The sequence below is a fragment of the Drosophila novamexicana genome, unplaced genomic scaffold (genome assembly GCF_003285875.2).
Source record: "Drosophila novamexicana strain 15010-1031.04,08,12 unplaced genomic scaffold, DnovRS2.1 tig00000434-arrow-pilon, whole genome shotgun sequence".
Classification (NCBI taxonomy): Eukaryota; Metazoa; Arthropoda; class Insecta; order Diptera; family Drosophilidae; genus Drosophila; species Drosophila novamexicana.
In genome coordinates, this window is record NW_020824802.1 from 4,132,172 (window position 1) to 4,155,428 (window position 23,257).

At 37.7% G+C, this 23,257-nt stretch overlaps 1 protein-coding gene across 5 annotated transcripts in view; it reads left to right on the top strand.

Annotated features, from left to right (window-relative positions):
• The first annotated feature begins 5,952 nt into the window (after positions 1 to 5,952).
• The window catches only part of LOC115760416 (acetylcholine receptor subunit alpha-like), a 405,819-nt gene continuing 388,514 nt past the window's right edge, over positions 5,953 to 23,257 (top strand). For 3 of the 5 annotated variants that reach the window (XR_004017641.1, XM_030701719.1, XM_030701722.1), the window contains exon 1: positions 6,937 to 7,522. The gene's annotated coding sequence lies outside the window, so the exon portion shown is untranslated. Of the gene's footprint in view, positions 6,744 to 6,936; positions 7,523 to 23,257 lie in introns of those variants that run through there. The other 2 variants (XM_030701721.1, XM_030701720.1) reach the window with 2 other exon arrangements.

Genomic DNA, 23,257 nt, shown 5'->3' on the forward strand with positions numbered 1-23,257 from the left:
GCATTATAGCCTCATGAATGTGGTTAATGACAGCCCATCTATAAGATCTTGGAACTACAGGTAACCAACGGGTTCTACCATTTCTTTGAATTTTACGATACAGCAAGCCTAGTCTCAATTCATACGTACTGGCAACATTCTCGTTTAATTCATTGCTTTTTAGTTTAGAGATTAAAGATGTCATTTCGAGATCTCGCTGCTGTTCAGCTATAAGCCAGGTGTCACTTAATTCAGTTAAATCTACGCACATTTCAGGAGCTTTGACAGCAAACTGTAACTTTTTTGTTATTGGCTTTCTTGAGAAGAAGTCTACATGCGCCATGCGTTTTCCCTTTCTATACACAATATCCAATTCAAAAGATTGCAAGTACAACCACCATCAATATACCTTGTCATCTAACTCAATCTTTTGTTGACTTGCCTTTAAAGAGTTACAGGCAGTAATGTTGATAATATTTTACTGCGTTAAATACTGCCAAGGTTTCCAAAAGACATGAGTTATACCTTGACTCTGCTGGGGTTGTACATTTACTGTAATACTCGATGACATGGTTTCTATCATTTATTTTGTGCATGAGTATTGCACCATAACCCACAGAGCTAGCATCTGTATGCAGCTCAACCGGATATTGTGGATCGAAAATGGTTAATACCGGGCTACGGGTTAATGCAAGGATTACCTCCTTTCTCACTTTTTCATGACTTTCTTTCCAATCAAAACTATTATTGCCTTTAGACGTAAGTCAAAATAGAGGCTTTAAAGTTTCGGACAATTTCGGCACGAATTGTCTAAGGTATGATGCTAATCCAATGAACTGTCTTAGCTGCGTAACCGTTTGCGGCGGTGGCAATTCAATTAATGCCTGCAATTTTCGAGGATTAGGTCTAAGCTCACCTGCCTCTACTTCGTAACCCAAATACTCTATTTTTGATTTTAAAAATGTACATTTTTCGAAATTAAATGAGAATCCAGCTTGAATAAGAATTTCTATGACTTTCTGCAATCTTGAAATTGCCTCATCTTTAGTTTCGGCCACGACCAATACATCATATATGTAAACCACAACATACGAATACGAAAGTGGCCTCAACGCTTTTATTATTGCCCGCTGAAACACCGACGGAGCATTTTTTAAACCAAACGGCATTGCCAAAAACTCAAATTGCCCTTCTGGCGTTACAAATGCTGTACGCTCTACTGAATCTGGGTGAATAGGTATTTGGTAAAATCCGCTGGCCATGTCCAAACAAGAAAAATACCTACCCCCACGTAACCTTGCAATTTGGTCGGAGATAAGAGGCAATGGAAATTTATCCGAAACTGTGTTAGCGTTAAGCTCCCTATAGTCGACGCATAAGCGATCAGTTCCGTTTTTCTTTCTTACCAATAAAATCGGACTCGCAAATGGGGAACAGCTCGGTCTTATAATATTTGCCGCCATCAACTCATTAATTTTTTCGCGAACAGTTTACTTCTCATTTACACTAAGCCTATATGGTCGCCTTTGTACCGTTTTATTTGGATCTATTAACCGAATTTCCAACTGGCCTGTGTTAACCTGTTTCTCTGGAACGCCAGAGATAAAATGTTCCATGGTTAAAAACGTTTATTAAACGGCTCTTGTCAGCTTCGTCTAACTCTACATTTTGGTTAATACATTCTTCATATGTTTTGGGTTCAGTAACAACATTAATCAGCTTTACTTTATAATTGTGTTTTAAATACTTGTCCATAACGACATGGAATAACATTTCCAAAATAAAGTCATTTATGGTTACATTGGTCAAAATTTGCGTGGAGCTGCATACAGAATCGTTTCCAATACCCTTAAGCATTACTACGTTAAAAAGTCTTTTTCCAGAGAATTTTCCAGCTGCGCTTTCTTTAATGAGTGAACACTCGGCTCCAGAGTCAAAACAAAAATCAACGGACTCACCAGAATGAACGAGCACACCTTTTGGTTCCATTACCGAAGGGCACCCAGTGGAAATGTGTCCAGCCTGTCCACACTTGTAGCATATAACGTTGGATTTTTGCTCTTTTGGCCTCATACCAATACGTCCAGCATGCCCGCTTTCCAATGGTTGTGATTCGCGATTTTTCTTCTGGCGGCAGTCTGCGATTTTGTGCCCTGTCTTTCCACAATAATGGCAAACGATGTTTGAAAACTTCTGCTTCTTCCTTTCAGGTCCCACAGTAGTTTCTGCTTTCGAAGTTTCTTGACTCTGCCCGATTTCATATACCTGCAACTGTTGCTGTAATTCGTTTCGCGATTTGATGTTTGTGGTGCACACAAGCTTTTTTAGTCTGCTGTCCAATTGCGCAGTATGCGCAAGCACAACTGACACCAACAATTCCTCCAGCTCCATATTTTTCATTTTCGTCATTAACGAAGTGACGAGTCGGCTTGCATACGACGCACTCTCCAGTCCCTGGGCGTCCGTCTAGCAGCTTAAGAAATGTTGCTGTGGTTGTCTCTACGCCGACAAATCTTTGCGTAAAAAGTTGCTTGAACTCAACCCAAGTCATGCCAGGAAAACAGATTTGTGAAAGCCATTGCGATGCACTGCCCTCCAAAGCTTTACTGAGGGCAACCACGAGCACACAACCCTCAAGTGGATTTTCAATAAAAATTATATCGGCCGTAATACTCCAAGCACATGCATCAGCACCGGTAGCTTCGGGGTTGTATTTGGGTAAAAACACCGTCTTTGACTCACGAGGCGCTGCGTTAGCCTGCACTGTTCGCAGCATCTCAATAAAATTTCTATTTTGTTGCTCCAAAATTTGACACAACTGAGAGTTAGGAGGATCCAATCCCACTTCTGATGTCGAAGCGGCCGTAGGGTCAGAATTTTTTACATTTTGAGCAGCGAGTCCGGCATCTTTGTTGGTGGCATTTGCTTCTCTTTTCTAAATTTCACAGTGCACAATCACGTCCGTTCGCTCAGACCATTTACTTCTGTCTGTTCACATCAATCCTTTGCCTCGCAACGCCACGAATAGTAACGAAAACCAGCGGTAACCGCTTTTGCTTCTTGCAATGCATCGAAAACCAGCCGTAACCGATTTTGCTTCTTGCAACGCAACGAAAACCAGCCGTAACCGCTTTTTCTTCTTGCAGCGCTTTCTTCGTGTCCTTACACGAATCAGCTTACAATGAACTGCACGCACACCAACAACTCTATGCACGGGTCTCACTCAGTGAGAGAATTAACAGTTAGTCCTCTCACCGACTCTCAGTGATATAAGAAATACAAGTCGACAATGACAGTTACTCTGTTTTCTCTATTCTTCTTTCTTTAAATTTCGACTCATACAATATTCATGTTGCTGTACTTAAATTCGAATAACAATAACAATAACAATAGCAATGCTCCGACATATACATATCGTCACCTCCCCGCTACCACCGCAGAGCTATAAATGAAGTTAATAACACAATTTATATTGCCAACCAATCTAAGCCATTATATTAATGCAATTTGCTTTTTGAGAAAACACAAATATTTTATGGTACAATTAGATATACTGTAGATAATTTCATTTAGATCGGTTAAGAGAAAACCAATGTTATATGGAACTGCGCAATTGAATGGGGCAGCAGCTTTAAGAATTTCTGTATACATGTACACACACACATTCAAGCGCGCCTGCTTCGCATTCTAACAGCATGGTAATTGCGATTTTTTTCTGTAATGCTATTTTAGTTTCTTTTTTTATCATAAGTACTTAATTGTTGGTGTGGCTGCGGAGTAGGGGCATAGCAAGTGGTGCGGTCTGTCGCGAGTTTGAGCCCTACCGGGGAAAGTATTATATTTTTTTTTTGCTGGTGTGGCTGTTGAGTAGAGTCGACAGCAAGTAATGCGGTCAGTTGCGAGTTCGAGTCCTGCCAAGGGAACTTTTTTTTATTCATTTATTTGGTGTTAGAATAAGAAGGTTCAGGGTATCCCCTAGTTGGGAGCTCCCGACTAGAACCTCTAACTTGTTTTTAAATTGCCGTAGAATAAAACGATTATTTTATTGTGTTGTCTTACGCGGTCTGCCACAACGTGTCATGTTTTTTGTGGTGTGGTGTTTTTTATACCCTGAACCCATTAAAAATGGGAAGCATTAAAATGGAAGCATCTCCGACCCCATAAAGTATATACATATATTCTTGATCAGCATAAATAGCCGAGTCGATCTAGCCATGTCCGTCTGCATGTCCGTCCGTCCGGCTGTAAGTATGAACGCAAGGATCTCAGAACCTATAAGAGCTAGAGAGAAATTTTAGATGTAGGTGCTCCTAGTTCCCGCGCAGGTCGAGTTTGTCTCCGATAATCGATAACTTACTCCGTTTCCAAGCAATCGATAACGATATCGATTTCCTCTTTTTTGGGCAATTTTGGTAAATAATAAAAGCTAGAGTCACCAAACTTGACATATAGCTTCTAAAATAGAATATATATATGTATTTGATGTTGGAAGAAGAGGGTTCAGGGTATCCCCTAGACGGGAGCTCCCAACTAGGACGTCTTACTAGTTTATATTTACCCCATTGGGCCATCAGGCCACTCCACAACGTTCCCAGAGTTTGCCCTGAACCATTCCTTTGCTTTCTTGCTGGTGTGTTTGGGGTAATTGTCCTGTTGAAAGACCCGTACGAGGGGCATTTTGTATTCTACAAAGGGTAGCATAACTGTCTCCATGATATTCATATACACGTGCTGATCCATGATGGTTTTCTCCAATGTATTGGACCTACTCCATAGTAGGAAAAGCAGGCCAATACCATTGCTCTACACCCTCCATGCTTAATGGGTTTTGTGGTGTACTAGGGTTTGTTTTCTGTGTTCCTTGGATGTCTTACGTATGATAGAGATCTCTTTCCACCAATCATAGCCACCTTGGACTAATCTGACCATAGAATATTCCTCCATTGTTGGGATATCCAAACTGGCAAACTTCATGCGCTTAGTAATAAAAGTTTTAAAAGTGGTACCTTTCTTGTTTTGCAGTCTTTTAGGTTATGTTGCCTAAGATATTAGCGAATTGTTTGTTCCGTCCCATTTATGTTAAGTTCTTTTTAAAGCTCGGTAGCAGGATTGAAGAGATCCTTCTTCTTCTGACGAATCAGTCTTTTGACATGAAGATGATTCATAGATCGTTATCGTCCGCGGGTTTCAATATTTTTTTTGATAGTTTAAGACGTTTTTAATTATTTTATTGAATCATCCTACAAATTGACCGACTTCTCTGTGAGTTTTTCCGTCCAATACCAATTTTTTGATAAGACCGCGCTTTACTGCAGTGCAGTGCATTCCACGTTCCATCGTAATGATTATTATTAAATGATATCTTAGTCAAAACTAATAAGCACGTTCATTCTGCAAAGGCAATTCCGCGATATAACGAGGATTCGCTAAGAAAAGGGCTAATGGTGCTTTTTTTGCATTTTTGGGGTTTTTTTCTTAAAATCGCAACAAAAAAAATATAGACAGAAATTTGATGAACGCTAACACTGTTTTTGTTTATGGGGAATACCAAACAATATAAAACAAATGAAATTTCAAAAAAATCGGAACAGTAATCGCATTTTTTTTCATAAAGAACAAAATGTGTTGTAGCGGTACTATCATTTTTCTCACAGCTGTATACTATTCAAGAAGCTGCATGTAAAGTTTGGTGATTCTAAGTGAAAAATCTAAGAGATTTGCTCAAAAACAGGATTTCTATAGATTATTTACATATGTATGTACATACATACGGTCAGCTATTGATGCTGATCAAGAATATACATACATATGTACATATGTACATATGTACACACAGTATGTTAATAAAGTGTTTTTACTTACGAAACAAAAACTAATTTTTTGGGTTTAGTTGAATATAAATGTTCTTAAAATTGATTTATTTCGATTCTTTATTTTCGTTAGAGCTAAATGCCATAAAAATTATTTAAATAACATTATCCAAAGATTTTACAGAATTAAAAAACTAAAAACATTTAAATTTTATGCTTTCGCAAAATAATGGCAACCAAAATTGAACTGGCAGCAACGTGATCGATGCCCAATTTTGGCACACGTATATGTACATTCAAAACCGTGGTTACCAAAGCTGCCCAACTGTACAGCTGCATATATCAGTCAACGGCCTAGAAAAAGGTCAAGGGCATCTCCCTATTCGCTCATGCCCTTCTCATCTCTCTGAACGAATCGGGCGGACAATTGCCAATGCTCTGTCATTGCAACACTCCCGCTTTTTGAGCCTAGGAGTCCTTGCCAACCAACTTATCGATGTAAGACTAACTTATAAATAAATATCTTCGCTGCCGATAATACCAAATGCAATAATGCATTCCCAATTTGGTAGCTTTAACAATAAATCTGTGCCATATATATAGATACATACATATATATGTATATAGATTTCAAGTCTCTGGTACAAGCATATGTATGTATGTAATTGCATTTATACTCTACTCAGTCGTTATGACCAACAAAACCAAAATTAGTTAATACTAAACAGGTCACCACTTTCATAATTGTTTCGATATTTATTTAATACTTTTTTTTAATCGTTAATAATAAAATGTTTTTCATTGTGCGCATGTGCACAAAACATGAATTGTAACCGAAATTGCACCCATGGTGGTAGTTTTCGTACAGATCCTGAATTTATCAATGTTGCATTATATACAAATACAAGTAATTTTTAAATGTCACAATTGTCAACATTTTTACGTAGTTTGCACGTAAGTCGGTATAAGTACTCAGATATTGTTTTTAAATAAAAGTTAACGTAATATTTACTAATTGGTCATTCAAATCAATAAATTTTAATTTTGAAAATATACGTATAATAAATTTATAATAACAAAAGAAATATTTAAAAAAAAAACACGGTTTTAATACCTATCGATTTTTTTGATTCGATAAAAGAATATGACTATAATCCAAAATTTTGAAACTTAATATGTATCTTTGCTATCACTTAATGGTAATCAGCTGTTTTAGGGGTTGCTATTTTGCGCTCTATGACTTTTTGCTTTAGAGAAAAGCAAGATGTGATTACCTGCATATGTCTCACAGTTCTCTGAAATTATTCATTCAGCTTGGTTATCTACTCATAACGGGTTAAAGTGTTTACAATAACATAAAGGTCTTTTAAATGTTATATAAAATTTAAAAGCAATTTATAAGTTGGAATTTAAGCAAACAACCGAATTGGTTCAAATTCTCTTATATTTTAGAAAAAGTGTGAGTGCAATATTTTTATATTCGTAAATGTATGTATCTACAAATACTAAGGCAAACATATACTCTTACATTATAAAAAAGTGAGAGTGTAATTTAATTTTATAGTCGTAATATTATAGCATATAAAATGTGAAATAATTATATAAAAAGTTTATAAAATAAAAAGAAACAAGAAAATGTTTTGTATATACTGTTAAATTTACAGTTATACACTCCCAGGCAACGTAAACACATATAAAACAACACTTGTAAATATACATAAGCATATACATACGTAAGTACTTTGTATGGGGACTTTTAACCTTGCATAATTTTGTAATTATTATAGTATTTATTATAAAAAAAAAAATAAAAAAAAAATATATATATATATATATATATATATATATAATAATAGTTTTGTATGTTTGTTAATACAAGACTTTTTATTCTGTCTGGGGCTCTGTAATTTTGGCAGGAGCGGTAAAATATTTTTTTACTAAGTGAAGCGTTCTGACCTGAGCTGGGGAGATAAATTGTTCCTCCTACCCCAAGTAAAAACACACAGAGAATGTGAATAGCCGTTTCGTCTTCCTTCAGACAGAGGCTGGAGATGATATTTTACTGTGTGGTGCCTTGTCAAACAGGCGACCAGCTAGTTCAAATAATCTCTACTTCTTTGAATCCGCCAGAAAAACTTTGGGCCAATTAGAGTAGATATTGACCCGGCTTTTGCGAGCTCGCTCTCTAATTCGTTGCCAAAGATACCGCAGTTACAGCGGCCCAACTGAGTGGTACTTGTGGATGTAGAGATGCTGGAGACAATTCCAACAGTCTACTACAAGTTTCGAGGTTATTCCTTGTAATTAGAGTTCGAATTGGAGTTTAACTATCCGAGAAGACATTAATGATTGTTCCTCTCAGACCCTTTTCAAGTTTTAATCTGTAACAATCTTCAAAGGCATGAATCTCTGCCTTGGATCCGTTGTTGGTTCGATTAGATTAAAACTATAATATACTACCTGTTATAATGGACATTTATGTTTCAAAGGTTTTATAAATTAAAAGCTAAATATTAATAATGCAATATTATAGTTGAATATTAAGGGGATTTATTCGAAGAAAAAAATGATATCTCACCTGCCATAATGAAAAATCAGCATTCATGGCATACATTACCTTAAATCTGATCGTTGAAGTTATTTTTCTTTGTTATACCCTTATAATTACCCTTATAATTTTGTCGTGAAATGTGTAACGCATAGAAGGAGACATCTCCGACCCCAGAAAGTATATATATTCTTGATCAGCAAATCTTGAAAATGATTTTGAATCTGATAAGACGGTAAATAAATAACTTTCATTTAAACGTGTAACCTTTGTTGCGGGTAGAATTTCCCAAATCGTGAAAACACGGGTTCATTAGGTTTTTATGTATAGCTTTAAAAATAATTTTGAAGCAAATCGGAAAAAAATTAAAGCATCACCAAAAAAGTCTTTGAATTGCACTTTTTACCGAGGATGATTTGATTCCGCGAAACGTCACCCAACAAATCTTTGACACCCATATCCACCAAGAAGGGTTGTTTTTTCCAAAAAGTTCGAAACACCCCTCATATGAATTTGGGCAAAGATCTTCGAAAATAAGTTTGTGGCCGATCCGATAGATAGCAAAAAGTTGTATACCAACGTTTTTCGCTAATTAACTACTGTTGTGGGTGGAATTTCCCAAATCGCTGAAACACGTATTCATTAAATACTTATGTAGGACTTTAAAAATAAGTTTGAAGCAAATCGGATCCACTTAAAACTTCGCCCAAAAAATCTTTGAATCGCATTTCTACCGAAGAGGTTTGGATTTTGCGAAAAATGTGAAACACGTCTCAAATGATTTTTTATATTTATCCTTGGATATGAATTTGCGGGCGAAACGTCACCCAACCAATCTTTAACCCCCATTTATACCAAGGAGGAATACATTTTTGGAAAAGTGTGAAACACCCCTCAAACGAATTTGAACACAGATTTTAGAAATTGAGTTAAAGGCCGATCGGATGGTACGCCTTAAAGATTCATACAAACGTTTTTCGCGATTTTCCCATACTTTCGGGTGGAATTTTCCAAATCGCTACTACACGTATTCATTAAGTTCTTATGTAGAGCTCTGAAAATAAGTTTGAGGTAAATAGCACAAAACTTAGAGCTGCACCAAAAAAATCTGAGAATCGCATTTCTACCGAGGATGCTTTTATTCTGCGAAAAATGATTTTTCATATAGATCCTTGAAAATGAATTTGAGCGCGAAACGTCGTCCACCAAATCTTTGATCCCCATTTCCACCAAGGAGGAACACATTTTTGAAAAAGTGTGAAACATCCTTCAAATGAATTTGAACAAAGAACTTTGAAATTTAGTTTCAGAACGATCGAATGGTAAACAAAAAAAATTTCATACAAACGTTTTTCACGATATTTCCATACTTCCGCGTCGAATTTCCCGAAACCCAGCCTTAACGTGCACGTTCATTACAAAAGGTAACTACAGTGAAATTTTCAGCTTCCTAGCTCTTACGGTTTGGGTCAAGTCAGCCAAGAAAAACAGTTTTATATTTAGAAATATATTAAGTATCTTTCATAGCATAGCTATCGTCACCCGATAATTTTTGGGGGCAACGAAAAGGTTAAAGACATTCAGCAGTACGAGCCACAAACTCTTTTTGAGGTCAGGTCAATTTTAGGCATTTAGTCTACGACATGGAGGACATGGCAAGACCAAAGACAATGTAAGCACTAAGATGAGTAACGCCCTTACAATTGCATGCGACGCAAAATTTCTAGCCTGGCTTCCTAAACTGGCATTTACGATTTCGCACGACTTGCAAGCCAACTGGCTGTTCGAATGCGGAAGTCGCGGCTTGCTGATGCTGACACGAACAACGAAGTTAGTCGCAAGCCTGCTTCAGCAAAGCTGGTCGATGGTGATTTGCCACGCTTCGTTTTCGAAGTACATTGAATGAAAAAGTTTTGAGCCTACGATCGGCGCAAAGTGATTTTGCGTTATCTATGAAATGCATGCTTTATTTAAAATGATATATTACCCTAGATACTAAAGATTAATTTTACAGGAAAATTTAAGAACTATATATTTTTACAAAGGGCGCTTCTTTTTTTATTGCTATTTACTTTTCTGTTTGGACAGTATGCGTGAATTATGCATGCATAAGTACATCAAAATATGAATATATGTATTGTGATTCACTGCTCTGGTTTTAGATAACAAAAAATTAATTTTGTTAGATTTCTAGCGCTGATCATGACCTATCCCAAATTTCTGTAGATATATGAATGCATGTTTTGTACTGAGGTTGGCTTTCTCAAAATGGGCGGCCAATAAAAACAATTCCTAGAGAGACAGGAAAGTTAACTTCGCAAATAACAACCATGAGAAACTAGCCACTAACCCCAACGAAAAGACTAAGCGCTAGAAAGCTCGCATCGATACAGGAGCAAATATATTATGCAAGGAGCCAAAGAGAAACTGTCCATGCGTCGTCGCGCCAAAATAACAACGCGCGGCTACAATGCACTGCGAGGTATCCCTGACGTACTCTATTGAGACGACAAGAATCGCTTCAACTTGCTTCAAACATCAGATTGTTCTAGAGGAAGCGCGTTTCCAATGGAAAAGAAAGACCTGCCACAATATAAATTTTACGAATACCACCTCCGTAGCACATCGAATGGCCAATTTGAGGGGTTTCATCGCACTCTTCTATAATTGCGATACTGATAAAGCTACACAGGAGAATCGAGCAAACGATTATCTTCCAGGCTACGGCGGAGTGCAATAAACCGGTGCACTCCATTACAAATAGGAAAACTTTCGACGTTCTCTTCTCTGCGAACCTAACCAACTGTTGACTAATTACGAATGAGACTACAAAACTAACATGCATGTTTCCATAGTCTCGCATGCGGAAACTGCTTCAATTACACACCAGACACTTACAAAGCCTAGAGTGGAAAGAAGTCTCCATTTATTGGGGACAGCCTTACAGGTGATCGCCGGCGTGCCCAATAAACAGGCACTCTCAGCCATTTATTAAAAGTTACAAAAATAAAGCAGATTGACACTGCACACATTTACAAGACCCTGTTCGTAAAAAATAAAATGCTCATTACGGAAATAAGTAACCTAATGCTCACGGTCACTGTATCGAAGTACACGTTATAAACTCCAGCACTGTTGACCACACCGACCTTGAATACATTTTTGCTGTCAAACTCACAGATATGACTCTCACTAGTATCACTTACCAAACAACATATAGACTGGACATGCTAAACAACCATTGGGGGCAAAAAAAAATCGAAGACATCTGGTCCAAAATCGCGAGCAAGAGAGTAAGATATACATATTATGTCTTTTTATTCGCTTACTCTAAAGGAAACTGCTTTGGCTTACTCTGTTTCATATGATTTGTGAGATAGAACGGCATCGCTGGTTTGATCAGCATGTCCAGTTTATATGTTGTTTGGTTAGTGCTAGTATATATATAAGCATATCAAGTTTAAAACTTTTTAAATCAAATCATGTAATAAATTTCATCATAGAGTACCCTCGAGATAAATTTCAATGCAAACCACCCTGTACATCCAGGACAACGTCTGGACAACTGCTAGGTCCCAGAGTTGACCCCATGTCCTGATGGCATGGGTGATTGCTAGAGTTGTGTCGTTTAGTTCAGGCCAAGTTCGATTGAACGGGTCATTAAAACGAACTACTGAACTTATTCAGTGATTAGTGAACTAAATCGGTCATTTATCCTGCTATCTTTTATGTTTATTAAGAACTGAACATCTCAAAAGAATGTATCGTTCAGGAACGGCTGAACTGCTGAGTTGCATACATCGTTCACGACCGACTGAACGAGTATCAAGAATGTATCGTTCATGACCGACTGAACGAGTACAGAATACGTCGTTCATGACCGACCGAATAGCTGAACGAGTGAACTAAATGACAAATTTAGTTCACGGCCAGAAAATGTACGAGTGAACTTATTTAGCAAATTGAACTAGAAATCCCCACGCCAGTGATTGCCAAACACAGCCGAGCCACCTAGATCCTGTTAGCTTAGTAGGCAATGCAATCATTATTGATGGTAAGCGAATCATTATCATCAACGTCCGGCCGGCTGCTGTCAGCTGTAGCGAAGACATCGAAACTTAGGTAGCCGGTTTGAATCTCCTCGAAATCCGTCAACCGAAACAACATCCAAAGCCGGTTACATGTCTTTGCATCGTCCCCACTGCTGATCTTGAGCAACAACATCACAAAAAATCGACTGCCCTTATCAAAAGAATAAGGAGCGAAGTTTCGAGCGACCCCACGGGCACGGGCTTTGCGCTATGGCTTTTAGCTTCATCTTCCTAATGCATTATATCAGGAAAAAGACCTTCGCTAGCTTAAGGAATTTGGTGGGATGTCTTGGTACGACCGAGGACGGTCAGCGACATACATACATAGCATTTTTGCCGACAGAGGCAGAAGCTTAAACTTTGAATAATTTGAACATCTTCGCTGCAAGCTTTTCGAAAAATAAATATTTCTTTATACTCCTTTGTATTATTTGATGCGCGGATTGGTAATCAGATCAGAAAGTACTCAATACACATACGTACGCAAAAGATTCACGTAAAAAAAATTGCGAAAATAATGCTAATGAAGCAGATTCATTTGACGTTTTATTACTTTGGTATCACATCAGAAAGTGATAATTGCGAGGATAACCATAATGGCAACAATGTATGTACATTTTAATAAAACTGAATCCAAAATTGAAGCAAGATTGTGTAGTACAAATAATAGCAACTCGGAAAATTGGGTTTCTTAAGATACTCCTGCTCCTTATTTTCCCGGGTATGGAATCAAAGCTGTGTTGCTCAAGAAAGTTCATTGCGAAAATCGTTTGATCAGTGTTTGCATGCTGGAATGTTCAACATCATTAAGTCTTCAAGGAATGTCTTGGGTATAAAAGTTGATGAGTGCATAAGGAAAACATTGCACTGATTTGATTATACTAACAATCGCTACGAACACAATTGTACATAACACAGCGTTTGCTAGACATGTTCATTTCAAATCATTGTTTATGGTTTCTAGATGATTCCAAAAAACAAACTTCTTAAAAGAGAAAAAAGCTACAACAATTAGAAAAATTAATATTAATTTTATTAAGTCATATTAAAGTAAAACAGTTTTATAAGAAACAGCCTAAGAAATTTCATAATATTTAGTGCCTGCATGTTGGCTACTGCACTTACATCTACGACCTGAGTTCACAGCTGAGTTTATGTGTCAGTTTGGCTCAGCCGGTGTTGAGAACCTCAGACGAAATATACTCTGTTCTTTTTGGTCTAAACACCAATCTGTTCTGTTGCCAATAATTCAACTAATTCAACTAATTATGTGTTTATTATAGATATTTATCTTATGAATATTTTATTAACGAGTAATGCTGTATATATTCATTGAAGGATCTACGTTCAAAATATCAAGTTCCTTCCCCTAATAGTTTCCGGGACCCCATGGTTTTTTAATAGCATGCGCGAAATAGTAGGCTATCGATTTGAAAAAGGCTAATATATGCGTGCCATAGAATTATTATTATATATTATTTCGCATGTGTGAAATAGTAGGAAATCGATTTAAAAAACAATATGATATGCTGTCAAATTCATAAGGAATTATTTTTTTTAATACTCAATTCAACCTAGAAATAACATCTAATATGTAAAGATGTATTAAATTAATAGCCACTCTAGCTTTTACAATATTACATTCAAAAAATTTAATGTTCCTCTGCTGTATCAATATCTAAATTTTACTTCTCCACTCCTTGTGCAATATAATCATTTAAAATAAATGTTTTTCATGATTCGTTCCCAAATATTTGTGATCCTTAACTGTGGCCTCCTCACATGATTGTTCAATAATTTAAACCTATAAAGCGAAAACAGCTTTCCCAGTCACCCTTCAGGTCCCTTTGATAGATCGTCTTGAGGTGGTGGTGTATAAATAGCCGTTAAAGCCTTAAATTCTGAACTTTTTTGTTTTACGGCGCCTACTGATGCTGATATTTTCTCATTTAAAGTAACTTTCCCTTCACGTTATAATTATATCGCCTGCTCCTCTATTCCAACTTCTTCTGACATTCAAGCTTACGAGTGCGCGATAATGACCTACTTATCGTGTTGAGGGATATAAATTTACTTCTATCATTCATATTCTAATCATCTGAATAGAATACTTGATCTTGCATTTGTCAACGGTTACCTTAATGCCAATGTGTCCAGGTCCCCTACTTTATATTTTTTTAACGATGCATATCATCCTACTTTGGAGGGTGCAATGCTCAATTTTAACCTTATTCCTTATTCAATAGTGACCATAAGCCATCAACGTTTATTTCGAAAAGAAAACTATTCCTAGGTTAATCAACGTGTACGTGAAACGGATGGGTCTTTCTTATATGACGCGGTTGATGTAAACACTGGTCTATTTTGGTTTAAAACACCCTTAATAGTTGTCTACACAGAAAGAATAGTGCTTTTCCTTTTTATCCAATGGTTAAGCTTTTTAAACTATCCATTGAATTTTCTGTGTTTCCATTTCTTTGGATAGAATCTTTATCATTTTTCTACACAAAAAGGTGATAAGTTTAATATAACAAATTATAGAGGAGTTGTTAAACAGTCCACTATCCATAAATTATTAAAAAATACTTCTTCGACTATGCAGCAATTCTGCAAAACAGTTGTCTCCCCTGCACAACAGAATCGCTCAATTACGACCAACCTAGGTGAACTTACTTAATAAGTATGGGGCTTTCCTTTCTAGAATGCAAACTGATGTCATTTATAACGATCTCAGTAAGGCATAGGACTCTGGGCACCATTAGCTTTTGACTCTAAATAATTGATAAATTGATACGTTTACCTTACCCAAGCTAGCGTTCTCCAAAGCATTGTTCCCGCGGATTATGCCAATCATTCGTTGGACATATTTTCGGCTTGAGTCCGTATGTTTTTCCAAGTTGTATGGTATCTGGTAAAAGGTCAAATGTGAGGTATTCCTGGTACTATCGCTTTGCCGCTTAGCGCCGCAGATAAAGGGAAATGTGGCTGCCGTCGAAGCGCACAGTGGGACGATATGTTATGCGCGCGACGGAATCAGACCGCCAATGATCTTGTATCGGGAAATAGTGCACCAAAATTGCGGAAACAATAATTGACAAAGAAGGCGCGTATGGCACCGAGAAAGTACGGAAGCGGAAATTCTTCTAAGCTTCAATAACAAAGAGAAAATATCAAAACCCATGTACTCAATGAAATATGGATGGACGCTGGTATAGTGGGCATAGTGTCTCCGGCATGATTTAGGTTCCGGTGATCCCGACCTATACGGATCATATGTCTCTCATTCTGTAGGGACTCCTCCGTCATTATTATCTTTTTAACCAACCGGAAGTGGAAGGAAGTGGGGCATACGGTTGGATGAACGAGCTGATCTTCTCTCTTTCCTGGAGGCCATTGAAGAACGAGCGATCTTGAAAGACATCAACTTGGACCGGTTACCAACACGATGGCTCATGAAGAGAAAGCTGCGAGACGCGTCTTGGGTTGCTTTCAAAGAGGGTTTTCCGAAGTTCTCTCTGTCACAACGAAGGGCCAGAGGTAGAGATTCAGCGACTCGACGTGAAAGATTACGCGGTAGACATGCTGGGTTGATGCACCATGCCATAAAAATTGTACGTTCGGCTTATTCCAGTTTATACAGCTAGTCGCAGAGTACGAGGGCATTTCGCGTTAGAGTCGACAGTTCTCGCTAGTTTGGCGATCTTGGAGTTGGTACTGGCTAGAAAAGTATCCAGTCATTGGACAGACACCCCAAACGAACGAGGTAGGTAACCCGTTCCGAACTTCTCCATAGCCGACGGTCGGAAGGGCCCCGATTGAGTAATGTTACAGATTAGCTGTTACCGATGCAACGTGGAGAGGCAGCCGATAGGATGATTGGTCAGGAATCAGGAACGCCAGTTAAAATCGTGTTCAGTCTAAGACGCATACCCCATTCGCAGGATTAATGATAAATAAGAACACAGGCGACACGCCTGTTATATTTTAACGCTCCATGGACCGATGGAGTAGTTCAGTAAGGAGTTCACATCTTTTATGGTGCCCGGTGGAGGGTTGTGGAAATGATCCCTTTCTGCCTATCTTTCGCTTGTGGCACTTGGTATACCTAGGACACGTGTTGAGCGTCGAGGGTATTCGAACAGACACCGCTAAGGTGTTGGCAATTCGAAGCTTGAACGCTCCAAGGAATTGCAACCAAGGCTTGGTCATGAGGTCCAAACAGCAGACAGCGTTGGATCCACTTAAGAAAAGGTTAACGACAGTCCCGATTATCGCATGCTCAATCTTCGGCAAGAAGTAGTCGTGAGCGACGATGGGTAGCGTACACGATGATCGCGTACGCCAGCCAGAAAATTTTCTATCTGAAAGCTAAGATTCTATCTGGAGGGCTACTTCTTCAATGTCTTCACGGACCATTTGGAGCTTAATGTCTAAATTCGATTCTGGAAGGCTCGCTCGATGGGCGATGAGTTGAAACAGTTACAAGACGATATGCACTATCGACACAGGAGGTTGAACATGGGAGCCGATCTCTTGAGGCCTTGGTTAGAGTAATCAGATATGTAATCAGGCAGTGGAGCAATCCTCCTGCAGGTGGACCTTCAACATGCGGGAACGAATGGTCAAAGATTCAGAGAATTGCCCCCAAAGTGTGCGAAACCCAAAATCCTGGCTGGCGCAAAGGTATAATTAGCCAAAGATATTCAGGGATGTAACTTTGAATAAGTGAGACCATCTGGTCAGATGCTGGCACGCCAAGTGCCGGAACCTGCGACCATACTTTGCGCTCATTTCGAGGGTGCCTTACAACGCGCAAAACGCGGCAAAACTGTACTACTGGTGTTCCAGGAAGAGTTTAGCACCCTAATGAGGTCAACAATAGAGAATGTGTCATGAGCGTTCAGAAACCATATACTCTGGAGATTCCACCAATGGAGTGCTGTTGGCCAGCCGGACGTTCAAGTTGTAGAGTAGAGGTACCGTACTAAGTGCCATACTGTCCTAAGGAGAACCCTACCGAGCGGACAACTGAAGATATCCCTGGCCATCAACCCAGTGTGGCCGATTGCACAGGCTTTCTTGGCATAGGAAGCATAGAGAGCCCTGTCTCCCGGTAGTATTATATAAAGAAGTCATACCGCAAGTATTCATAGACGCCGGAGAAGCGAGCAGGTCGGCAAGCAAGGGAAGGTACTACAAATAGCGCCGAAGAGAATGGCAACCGAATTTCCTCTTCATTTATTCATACAAAATTAAATTTGGTGCTGAATTGCATTTGTTGTAATGCTAACACTAAGAAAACTGTGAAGTTTGACCAAATTAATATAAATGCTGATACATACACAGTCAACACACAAACACACATATGTATACATAGTACCACTAACAAAATAAATATAAATGATAATAAATGTTTAGTTGGCTGGCTCGAGGTCCGGGTTTGTTTAATAAAACAATGAAAACAATTTTATTGATTCCAATATATTCCAAAATATTTTGGCTGCTCTTCGGCAACCATCCTCAGGGCACGAACACAAAAACAAAAAAACAATAAACATTAAGATACATTAAATAACAAGTAAGAGGTTCTAGTCGGGAGCTCCCGACTAGGAGATACCCTGAACCCCCTTCTTCCAACATCAAATGCATATATATATTCTATTTTAGAAGCTATATGTCAACTTTGGTGACTCTAGCTCCTATTATTTACCAAAATTGCCCAAAAAACAGGATATCGATACCGATTTTTATCAATTGCTTGGAAACTGAGTAAGTTATCGATTATCGGAAACAACCTCGATCTGCTCAGGCACTAGGAGCACCCACATCTAAAATTTCAAGTCTCTAGATCTTATAGGTTCTGAGATCCTTGCGTTCATACATACGGACGGACGGACAGAGAGACAGACGGACATGGCTAGATCGACTCGGCTATTGATGCTGATCAATAATATATATACTTTATGGGGTCGGAGATGCCTCCTTCTGCCTGTTACATACATTTGCATTTTGCACAAATACAATATACCCTTATACCCATTTTTAATGGGTTCAGGGTATAAAAAAAAAATTACTTAAACAATTTCAAAACATACATTGTTTTACACGTCTGTTCTTGTTCTTGTTGTAAAATTGGCCACGCAACGAAATTTGGGGTATGGTTGCTTTTCTTACGCCGAAAATCTAATACCCTTACAGACCGAACCTTTTCATAATGCTTATAGAGCTTTGCCCTTATCTAAGAAGCACAGGGAAAATAGTTAATGCCGAGTTTGGGCAAGATATTTTAATAAACAAAATGTTTTTTCATACAAAAAGTTAATTTTCGACCGATCGTTCCTATGGCAGCTATATGATATAGTGGTCCGATCTTAATAGGAATTCGCATATATATGAGGCGCTTAGTATAAATAATAATTGCCGAGTTTGGTCAAGATATCTTGAAAAACAAAATGTTTTTTCATACAAAAACTTAATTTTCGGCCGATCGTTCCTATGGCAGCTATATGATATAGTGTTCCGATCTTAATAGGATTTTGCAAATATATGAGGAGCTTAGTAAAACTAATAATTGCCGAGTTTGGTCAAGATATCTTGATAAACAAAATGTTTTTTCATGCAAAAACTTAATTTTCGACCGATCATTCCTATGGCAGCTATATGATATAGTGGTCCGATCCAGCTGGTTTTCACATATGTGCTGCGTGCAATAGAAAGAGGGACTTCTGCAAAGTTTTATTAAGATAGCTTTAAGACTGAGGGACTAGTTCGCATAGAAACGGACAGACGGACATGGCTCTATCGACCCGGCTGTTGATGCAGATCAAGAATATATATACTTTATGGGGTCGGAGATGTCTCCTTCTATGCGTTACACATTTCACGACAAAATTTTAATACCCTCTGCAAGGGTATAAAAAACAGCACTTATGGATCATTGTATGAAAAGCAACCACTCACCAAATTTCGACGACAATTTTACAACAAGAACAACACTATAACAAAAGACATATATTAGAAATGTTGCACATAATAAACACACCAAATAACAGACGACTGAACTACAAAACGGACTCCGAAAACTGCGCTCACATATACAAGCATCTATTGAATTGTCAAATAGTTTCAACCTCCACGTCAAAGAGCGTAGACTGTTTCAGTAATTGGTTTATTTGTATTTAATGTATCTTAATGTTAATTGTTTTTTGTTTTTGTTTTTTTCAATAAAATTGTTTTCATTGTTTTATTAAAACAAACCTGGATCTCGAGCCAGCCAACTAAACAATTATACAATGAAAAGGTCGCCAAACACTACATTATATAAATGATAAGATGAGTAACGACGAACAACAAAGTACCATAATTTATCCTGATTTTTACATCAAGGAGAACAAAATTGAAATCGGTTGACTTCCGTACTCCCAACTAAAAGTGCTTGGAATAGATGTGCTCTCAGATTCGGCTCTGTCGGGTCATTCAACATTTATGTTTTCATAATCAAAAATTTCAAAATATTTATTAAGAAAATTAAAAATACAAGTTTATTCATCTTAATCTATATTGTCCCCTTCAAAGAAATCCCCATGTCGAAACTTCCTGCGATTTTCCCATTACTTCCTCTCGGCTGCTGAAACGCATTTCTCGTAATGTTTTTTAACTTGACTGAACTGAAAAAGGTCACAGGAAGCCAAATCAGGTGAATTCAGTGGCTGTTGGATGGTATTTGTTGAATTTTTCGTCAAAAAAGTACGAATAATGATGTAACGCACCGTTATCACGGGGCAAAATCCATGAGATTTCTGCCGACAATTCTGGTCTCTTTCGGCGAATTGCTTCATAAGCCCACGTCTCGTTTCCAGTAATGATTCTATTGATGAATGTGGGATCGGATTCAGCCTCGCAAATCATGTCTTTTGCGACGTCAACACGGTCTCTTATTTGCATGCACCAAATTTGCTGCACGACGGAAATCCAAATCATTAACCTAAATGTCTTGGACGGATCCATAGGCAATGTTGAATTCCTCCGCAATCTTTCTGATAGTTAACTTGCGGTTATTGACTAACATTTATTTTACTTTATCAATGTTTTCGTGGGTATTCAACGTCGATGCACTTATCATCTTCGATTGACTCATGACCACTTTTGAACCGCTCGTGCCACTGGTAAACGACTGTTTTCCTTAGAGAATCGTTGCCGAAACACTTTTCCAACATTTCCAATGTTCGCGCACCATGAAATCTGTTTTTTACGCAAAATTAAATACAAGTAAATTTTTGCAAATTTAAATCAATTTCTAAAATTGTAAAAAATTGACAACACTCGCAGAGATATATGTACTCTTGGCTACGTGACTTTTGCAAATGTCAAGCTATGACACGAATGTTTAGAGGGAATATTAACAAAAGATTTAAATTTGTAAAAAAAATGTTAAGCCTAATAGATTTAAAATCTTGCTAAAAGGTTAAAATCGTGTAAAAAAATTTAAAAAAAATGTTTCAAACCGTATTAAATCAAAAGCGTGTAAAAAAAGAATTAGGTGTACTATATCCAATAGAAAACATAAAGTATTATTATATTTGAGAAACTATCATATACTGCAGTGGCTTTTGCTGCCGAAAATGTAATTTTGTTAGTTTCCTAATATGAAATTAGGAGACGGTTTGCCGTCACGGTACTAAACCTTGACTATACTTTGAACAATATCGGTACTAAACCTTGACTATACTTTAAACAATATCGATATTGGTTTCGATATCGATATTACTCGATTACATGGAACAGAGACTATTTATCGATCATTTGAAGTCAACTCGAGCTGTGCGGTTGCTAGACGTAGGCATAATTGTATGTCCGTTTGTGTATCTGCGAAGATACTTCCTTTTGCCTGTTTTATTATTTTTATTTTATAGTTCAATTTTTTTAAATAATTCAAATGAAAAGCAGAAATGTATGCAAAATAATCGGAAACCCAGTACAATTTTCATTAAATATTTGGTTAATTGTGATGTATTCACTTAATTAATGAATCGCTTCATAAAACTATAGAGCTTTAAGTTCAGGTAAAAAAAAACCTGTGGCTCCCAAATTGAAATCGGGTTGTACGGATGTTCGTGCCACAAGTTAATATACAGTATTTAGTAACGATGTCAGCGCTATTAAGTATTTTTACTTACAGTCCTTAAAACGTTAAATTGAATAACTATCGAAATTTTCGATCGATGTATTATACATTGAGCTGTAATCAGTTTGTCTGTCGAGTAAAAGAGTTGAAGCGGAGCTGAAGGGCGTTTTTACTGGGAACGACACTTTCCTAATAATTATTAATTTCAACGCTCGTGATGGACTCTACACATTAAAGCTAATTGGAATTACGCTTAATTTCCCAAGAGTATTCTCTTGGCGACTGCGGCGGCAACCTTGTATTGTGATTCAGACTGCCTTGGTGCATTTAATATTTCTTGCAGGCCTGTTAAGTTCAACTTAATTTGTGTTAACATAAGTATTATAAATTAACGATGTGCCAAAAGATTGGTAGATATGCCTAAAAGGTTGTGTGCAAATTTGTCACATGTAGTATTAGCAATAAAGTGACTTTGGTTTTGAATTCGTTTTGCGTGCACTTCCGCTTTAACTGCATCAAGATCTTAGAACAGTTGCGTGATTCGAGGTTCTTATCTGTAAGCTAAAAGTAACGGTTCTTTACGTACGCTGAACATTATTTGGTACAGCAGCAAAGGAAACTCCAATTATTAGTGATTTTCCTCTTTGAAGGGCAAGATAACATAAGATCATTGCTTACGGAAGCCAATTAGGACAAGCCGTTACAAAATTATACATCAAAATTATATATCAAAGCAATGGTAAAATTATTGTTAAATTTCCGTGCTAATTAGTTGTTGACACATTGGGTCCAAGAAAGAGTAAAGAAAATGAAAGTTTTACGGAACGCACCAGTTTTATGTATTCCTTTACGCGCAACAAAATTATATTGCGAAACATAATGATTCAATGACACCTCAGAGTGGGAAGCACGGTTGAGACTAATCTAAGCAAATTATAGCCAGTTTTGTGTAATCTTAGCCAAGATAAAACAGGAGAGTGATGATACAAGTGAATATGACAATCGCCAGGCGATCGAAGAGCTTTATTGCGAAATTAAGGCTAAAATACTTAGCAGTCTCAGTCATAAAAGTTGGCCTGCTAGTAGTAATGATGTATTGAAATTAAAGGTGCCTGCGTTCCCAGGGAAGTACACCTTTTTTATATATATGTTTATTGTATTGAATCGAAAATAGCATACATTTTTATTACAACACAGTTAACTCAGGTGGTATTTCGCCAAATCTGGTTGGGTCCTCAGGCTTTATCGTGGACAAACGTCAAAGGCGTCTTCACCTAGGTAGTCGGGGGCTCAAAGTACACCGAGTGGACCAGTTGGTTTAATACATTTGCTATGCTGATAGGGTCGATGCTCAGCTTGATGACTTGTCGAAGCTTATACATTTGCGATCCGCTTTAGGTGTCGTTCCTTTGGGAACCATAGGCTGTTTGGAATTATCGGGGTTTAACTACCATCGGTCACTTTATACTTTATAATGACACACTCGATATAATTCTTAATAAATAGAGGTATGAACTTGGCTAATCGAGAAATTTGGCGGAATAATGGTTCTCGACCCAACGGCCAAAACGAATTAAAGAAAGCTAGCTTAACTGTAGCTAACAACAACATCGGAAAGTAGTGTCACATTTGTGCTAGCACACATGGGCTAAAAGCATGCACAAAATTTAAAGAATTATCACCCTTGCAGCGCTTTCAGGAGTTT